The sequence below is a fragment of the Oncorhynchus mykiss genome, chromosome 5 (genome assembly GCF_057628025.1).
Source record: "Oncorhynchus mykiss isolate SJ-2025 chromosome 5, ASM5762802v1, whole genome shotgun sequence".
In the NCBI taxonomy this organism is placed as follows: domain Eukaryota; kingdom Metazoa; phylum Chordata; class Actinopteri; order Salmoniformes; family Salmonidae; genus Oncorhynchus; species Oncorhynchus mykiss.
Genome location: NC_143026.1, coordinates 16,480,201 through 16,488,727, shown reverse-complemented (window position 1 = coordinate 16,488,727; position 8,527 = coordinate 16,480,201).

The window sequence follows — 8,527 nt, the reverse complement described above, 5'->3', positions numbered from 1 at the left end:
CCAGACCAAAACTATGATAAAAAAACACCAACCAGACCAAAACTATGATAAAAAAAACACCATCCAGACCAAAACTATGATAAAAAAACACCAACCAGACCAAAACTATGATAAAAAAAACACCATCCAGACAACAACTATGATAAAAAAACACCAACCAGACCAAAACTATGATAAAAAAACACCAACCAGACCAAAACTAGGATAAAAAAACACCAACCAGACCAAATCTATGGTTATAACACCATCCAGACCAAAAACATGGTAAAAAGACCATCCAGACAACAACTATGGTAAAAACATCATCCAGACAACAACTATGATAAAAAAACACCAACCAGACCAAAACTATGATAAAAAAACACCATCCAGACCAAAACTATGATAAAAAAACACCATCCAGACCAAAACTATGATAAAAAAACACCAACCAGACCAAAACTATGATAAAAAAACACCAACCAGACCAAAACTATGATAAAAAAACACCATCCAGACCAAAACTATGATAAAAAAACACCAACCAGACCAAAACTATGATAAAAAAAACACCATCCAGACCAAAACTATGATAAAAAAACACCAACCAGACCAAAACTAGGATAAAAAAAACACCAACCAGACCAAAACTATGGTACTATGGTGAAAACAACACCCAGACCAAAAACTATGGTAAAAAAAACAACATCCAGACAACAACTATGGTAAAAACACCAAGACCAAAACAACAATAAAAAAAACAACATCCTGACCAAAACTATGGTATGATGGTGAAAACACCATCCAGACCACTATGGTGAAAACACCATCCAGACCAAAACAATGGTAACAACACCATCCATACAAAAACGGTGATAAAAAACACCATCCAGGCCAAAACTATGATAAAAAAAACACCAGCCAGGCCAAAACTACAATAAAAAACACCATCCAGACCAAAACTATGATAAAAAAACACCATCCATACCAAAACTATGATAAAAAAACACCAGCCAGGCCAAAACTACAATAAAAAACACCATCCATACCAAAACAATGGTAACAACACCATCCATACAAAAACTGTGATAAAAAACACCATCCAGGCCAAAACTATGGAAAAAAAACACCATCCAGACCAAAACAATGGTAACAACACCATCCATACAAAAACGGTGATAAAAAACACCATCCAGGCCAAAACTATGATAAAAAACACCATCCATACCAAAACTATGATAAAAAACACCATCCATACCAAAACTATGATAAAAAACACCATCCATACCAAAACTATGATAAAAAACACCATCCATACCAAAACTATAATAAAAAACACCAGCCAGGCCAAAACTATGATAAAAAACACCATCCATACCAAACAATGGTAAAAACACCATCCAGACCAAAACTATGATAAAAAACACCAGTCAGGCCAAAACTATGATAAAAAACACCATCCAGGTCAAAACTATGGTAAAAACACCATCCAGACAAAAACTATGGTAAAAACACCATCCAGACCAAAACTATGGGAAAAAAACCCGTCCAGACCAAACTATGGTGAAAACACCATCCAGACAACAGCTATGGTGAAAACACCATCCAGACCAAACAATGGTAAAAACACCATCCAGACCAAAACTATGATAAAAAAACACCAGCCAAAACTATGGCACTATGGTGAAAACACCAGTCAGGCCTAAACTATGGAAAAAAACACCATCCAGACCAAAACTATGATAAAAAAACACCAGCCAAAACTATGGCACTATGGTGAAAACACCATCCAGACCAAACAATGGTAAAAACACCATCCAGACCAAAATTATGATAAAAAAACACAGTTTAGACCAAAACTATGATAAAAAAAACACCAGCCAGACCAAAACTATGGCACTATGGTGAAAACACCATCCAGACCAAAACTATGATAAAAAAACACCATCCAGACCAAAACTATGATTAAAAAAACACCATCCAGACCAAAACTATGATAAAAAAACACCATCCAGACCAAAACTATGGTACTATGGTGAAAACACCATCCAGACCAAAACTATGGTACTATGGTGAAAACACCATCCAGACCAAAACTATGGTTAAAACACCATCCAGACCAAAACTATGGAAAAAAAACACCGTCCAGACCAAAATTATGCTGGAAACACAATCCAGACAACAGCTATGGTGAAAACACCATCCAGACAGAAAACACCATTCAGACCAAAACTATGGTAAAAACACCATCCAGACCAAAACAATGGTAACAACACCATCCATACAAAAACGGTGATAAAAAACACCATCCATACCAAACAATGGTAAAAACACCATCCAGACCAAAACTATGATAAAAAACACCAGTCAGGCCAAAACTATGATAAAAAACACCATCCAGGTCAAAACTATGGTAAAAACACCATCCAGACCAAAACTATGGTAAAAACACCATCCAGACCAAAACTATGGGAAAAAAACCCATCCAGACCAAACTATGGTGAAAACACCATCCAGACAACAGCTATGGTGAAAACACCATCCAGACCAAACAATGGTAAAAACACCATCCAGACCAAAACTATGATAAAAAAACACCAGCCAAAACTATGGCACTATGGTGAAAACACCAGTCAGGCCTAAACTATGGAAAAAAACACCATCCAGACCAAAACTATGATAAAAAAACACCAGCCAAAACTATGGCACTATGGTGAAAACACCATCCAGACCAAACAATGGTAAAAACACCATCCAGACCAAAATTATGATAAAAAAACACAGTTTAGACCAAAACTATGATAAAAAAACACCAGCAAGACCAAAACTATGGTACTATGGTGAAAACACCATCCAGACCAAAACTATGATAAAAAAACACCATCCAGACCAAAACTATGATTAAAAAAACACCATCCAGACCAAAACTATGATAAAAAAACACCAGCCAGACCAAAACTATGATAAAAAAAACACCATCCAGACCAAAACTATGGTACTATGGTGAAAACACCATCCAGACCAAAACTATGGTACTATGGTGAAAACACCATCCAGACCAAAACAATGGTTAAAACACCATCCAGACCAAAACTATGGAAAAAAAACACCGTCCAGACCAAAATTATGCTGGAAACACAATCCAGACAACAGCTATGGTGAAAACACCATCCAGACAGAAAACACCATTCAGACCAAAACTATGGTAAAAACACCATCCAGACCAAAACTATGGTAAAAACACCATCCAGACCAAAACTATGGTTAAAACACCATCTAGACCAAAACTATGGAAAAAAACACCGTCCAGACCAAACTATGGTAAAAACACCATCCAGACCAAAACTATGGTTAAAACACCATCTAGACCAAAACTATGGAAAAAAACACCATCCAGACCAAACTATGGTTAAAACACCATCTAGACCAAAAATGCAATGATCAAAATCCTTATTATCACATCATGCAATACTTTTCTAATGTCTCCTTGTGAGACCATTTAAATTTTACTCAGGGCTGAATAACAGTCTCATCTCTCTCTCTTTCTCTATCCCTATTTTGATTTTGCTCTCTGCAATAATTCTTGGCAGTGGCAGTGCCAGCCAAGACACTCCCCAGTGCCCATAGGATCCTGAGATGCTGACACCTGTGCCCACTCTGCCAGTTATCTCTGCCACCCTCACCATCCAAACCATGAGACACGTGCCAGCACTGGCATCAAACTGAATGTCACCACCACGGCCGCATCCTCAAACTTGGCACCAAAGATGACACCAAGACATTCAGCCAAGACCTGGGTTGGCATCAAACCTGTATTTTCATCACCCCTCGCTCTCCTGTATCTTTTCCGTGTCAGCTAGAAAGAGATGAATCATTCACTATATCGCCCAGAAGGCAGAGATGTGAATATATAAAGAGATGGCAGACACTGTAACTGCAAGTTGTCAGAGCCAACCACTACTTTTCTTTTGTTTATCACTCTTTTATTCACTGCCTTTAAAAACACAACTCCATTTTCTAAGAAGCATTATGATGAATTATTCATGGTTTTTCCGTGATTGTTTGTGGACATTGTCTACCACCCCAGCAAACAACTCAATCAATACGCCAATACACGTTTTGCAGAGCCAAACTAAGGGCTCTATTAAGTCCGTATTGCTGAAAATCAGCTGTATAGAGTGAATAATGGCAACGTTTACGTGGTTGCGGAGACTGCATTCATGTTAAACGCTGCATATGTCGGCTCAGTCATATATTACCTTTACATTTTTATGCGGATCTTCCGTGATGCTTCAGCGATAAGGATTGAAACCAGCCCTAATTCAGTTCCAATTTCATAATATTGACAACATTCAACTATATGCCTCAAAATAGTTTTATTGTTTAGCGAGGTGGCCACCTTGGAAGCAGGGTACCGAAGCTCAACTAAACAGTGAGATTTGTCTCTGTTCTCCCGACCAGGGAAGCAAACCCAGGAGTCTGGAACCTTCTGAACAATAACACATCACTCAAAGTCAACCAACAACCACACTAGCTGACAAAGCTAATGTTTTACGGCATCTATATTAGGAAGTCATCATGTGTCAGACAAAACAGTCAGACAGATTGCTTGCCACTCTGTAGCCGACAGTCGACTTTAGATCTCACAGATTGTGGTCACTGCACGATGGCTGCTACTAGCGAACACTGCTAACTAGCTTGTGATTTCACATCTGCTGCGCTACAGCAATCCTAATGCTAACGTTAGCATTAGTAGCCTCCTGATGCCACTTCAGATGCGATCAAGCCAAATTCAGTTTCATTGGCACCATACATTTTTTTCTTACAATAACATTAACTTTGACCAGGCTCAAGCCAACAACCCTAGCAAATAGAATGACTGTGACAGAGGAAAATCTTCAACTTCAGTGAAGAGAATCCTGCAAGAACCCTTCTTTCTCCAGTCTAGCTATTCATCAGTGATGAACTATCCCATTTCTGTTTGAACTGGAATTCACTAAAACTCCGTCAGGTCACAGCTGTGGATAAGTCACATTAGCATCTAAGAGTTTTTGCCTCTCTGTGAGAAAAAAAAACAACGTTAAATCTGCCCTAGTTTTCCACTCAACCGCTGTGTGTCGACAGCTCTTCCAGGGATACGACCAGTAAGAGGCTTTCTCTGATGCACAAGGGGATCATATAATGATATGGTCTATAACTCCATCCACACAGGGCAAAGATGCTGCATCTCAGTATGCATAGGGAGTGATTAAAACCACAGCACTGAGACATGACATTCTTTCTATGGTGACATGCATCTTTGGATGAGATTTGTCCTTTAGATAAGTGTTTCTAGTTCTCCCCCACGACCCCTCTACTCTCCTAATGTCGTGCCAACATATCACCCCCCACCACCAGGCTGAGAGAGAGAGAGAGAGAGAGAGAGAGAGAGAGAGAGAGAGAGAGAGAGAGACCCCCCTAGCTGCTGTCTCTATGCAGGCTGTTCCGTGTTGTCTCCTCTCCTACCACAGTCTACTACACACACCACACATGCTGTTTCACTGACTAATAGCTGCCTACACATTTTTGTTTTTATTGGCCTGGCTGGGATGACCTTGCAGGGCACATTTTGAGGTCACAGGGCTGTTTTAGTGTACACACTAATAAGGGGTACATCGTCTATGACAGTGTCTATCACTATCCTATTACATAAAGGAACTATAGTTACATAGAAGATGTAGTAGAATTGCTCTGTTAGGTTGATCAATTACTTTTATTATGGTGTTATTTGACAGCATGGATGGACTGTAGAGTAATTCTATATGCTGGCCTACACTAGCATGTAAACCATCTACTCATTGGAGATGGCAGATCATCAGATAGAATAACATTTTATTGGTCACGTACACACATTTAGAATATGTTATTGTGGGTATTGTGAATTGCTTGGAGATGGTAGATAATCTGAACTATAACAGCCACTGAACAGCCACTCTACTTCCGTTAATTAAGTCATAACGGAAACGGAAGGAGATTTATTTAAAATTACCTTGTTCTTTGATGTCTCCTCCCTCCGGTTAGCGTAGTCGAACTGAGCCGGATTCATTGTTTTACTATCCTTGTGGGGACTAAACAATTCATTCCTATTCAAAATCCTATTTTTCATAAACCCTAAACCTAACCCTAATTGTAACCCGAAACCTGACCCCTCAGCCTAAAATAGCCTTTTCCTTGTGGGGACCGGCGAAATGTCCCCACTTGTCCAAATGTTCCACGTTTTATTATACTTATGTGGAATTCTGGTCCCCACAGGATAGTAAAACCAAAAACACACCACACACAAACACACACCACATCTAAAGCCTCTACAGGTCTGCATTAATAAATGTCCCCTGATAGTCAATTAGTCACCATTAGGGGTGACTACAGGCAACAGCCATTTCTCTCTCTCTCTGTGTGTGTGTGTGTGTGTGTACATCTGTCTGTCTGTGTCTGTATGCGGGCCTGCCAGCACCTCATAATATCTGTTTCCCTCAATTATCTCTGGGATCCCCAGGGAAAAGGCCTACAGCACAGTTCTCATTGACAAACCTCTGACACCATGCCCAATCGCCAGCCTAAAATCTATTTAACTCTTCTTTATGGGAAAGGGAATTCCTCTGTCTCCCTTTACCCCAGCAACAGTCAAAACTACAGGGACCCACACGGCTTCTTTCACACAGAAACGAGGGAACAAGAAGAAGAAATCCCTGTGAACTTCCCTTTTGGTGGAGGGGGGGCGAGTGCATTTTGATGTGTTTTTTTACACAGGGTGCTGCTGTGTTCTGAAATGTCTTTGCTTAATCCCGCCTCTCATACCCCATGGTCCTTCCCCCCTTCCCTCACCCCCCCCCCCCCCCCCCTCCCCTCCTCTGCTCCCCCAATCCCCCCTTCCCCTGTGTGTGTGTGTGTGTGTGTGTGTGTGTGTGTGTGTGTGTGTGTGTGTGTGTGTGTGTGTGTGTGTGTGTGTGTGTGTGTGTGTGTGTGTGTTTGTGCACGGTTGTCTGTTTGTGCACGGTTGTCTGTTTGTGCATATGCTGATATCCATGTTTATTGCCTGAAGACTAATCATGTCACCCATTCATGAATCTCCAATGTCCATGTTGTAAGAGAGAGGCAGAGAGGCAGATGTAGAGTTGTGGTTTCTCTCAGCTAGCTAGTCATCTCAGGGGAGTCAGACCCACTGAGACCACATCCAGTAATTAACAGCCTAGTCTATTTGAGGAGTCAGGATTCACAGGGATTCCTTCTGTGTGTTTTTTGATTTGGAAAAGTTTTGAAAGACACATCTAATAAAAAAATATATATCTAGTGACTGAGTCAGCATATTCATTGATGTTATCCCGAGAGGTTGACTGGGAATGTATTCCAGTCCACATGATTAAAACAGTCTTGGAACATGGATTCTGATTGGTCGGACCAGCTTTGTACAGACCTGACTACCGGAACTTCCATTTTTAGTCTGTGTTTGTATGCGGGGAGAAGCAAAATAGAGTCATGGTCAGATTTACTGAAAGGAGGACGGTAGAGGGAATTATACCCATGTCTATAAGGCATATAACAATGGTCAAGCATTGAATTTCTGCGAGTTGGAGCACAGTCCTCAAATTACTTTTGTTAAAGTCCCCGCAACAATGAGCGCTGCCTCCAGATATGCGGTCTCCAGTTTGTTCAGGGTCGAATTAAGATTTTTGGGAACATTTTTGGGTGTTGCTTGGGGCGGGATGTACACAGCCATGGCAATAATCCCTGAGAACTCTCTTGGAAGTTAAAAAGTGCGACATTTTATGACCAGGTATTCCGAGTGGAGAGCAAAGAAGCTTGCAACTTCCTGTACATTTTCCCTGTCGCACCACACATTGTTGTTCATAAAGCAGAGTCCGCTTCCTATCAGCTAAAAAACTTTAAATCCCGTTGGTTGTAAATAATCAATTTGGATGTCTCACAAAAACAGTGCATGTTGCAGGATCTGATGTCCCCCAGGAAGGATATCCTCACTCAGTTTGTCAAATGTATTCATTAATGATTGAACATTGGCAAGTAGTTTGCTCTGTAAATGGAGGACGGGTCGCCCAGCGTTTTAATCTCACTAAGACCACACCACGTCTGTTTTAGCATCTGCGTCTCCTTTTCATTTTCTCTGGAAGGACTTCAAGGACTCACCAGAGAAGCTAGCCCATTGCACCACGGTATCCGGGGATGTGGGAAGGTCAGGTGGACGGTGAGATCCCATCAATTCATATTCCAACAGTTCTGCCCAGGTGTATGGAGTAATGCACAAAACAAACAGAGTAAGAACATTTTTGAAAAATACTAGAAAAAGTAGAAACCTGTCATACTTTGAAGGAGTTCGATGAGAGACACCCTCCATCGGCTCCCTGAATGCTATTGAAAACGAAATGCTAGTCTAAAAGAAGGGAGATATATAATGTATAGATGCTTTTTTACAATGGAGATCAAGTTTATAAATTGCCTGGTTGTGCTGATGAGACAGTGGATTGTGCAGTGAGAGAGTCTCTCCAGAGATGTT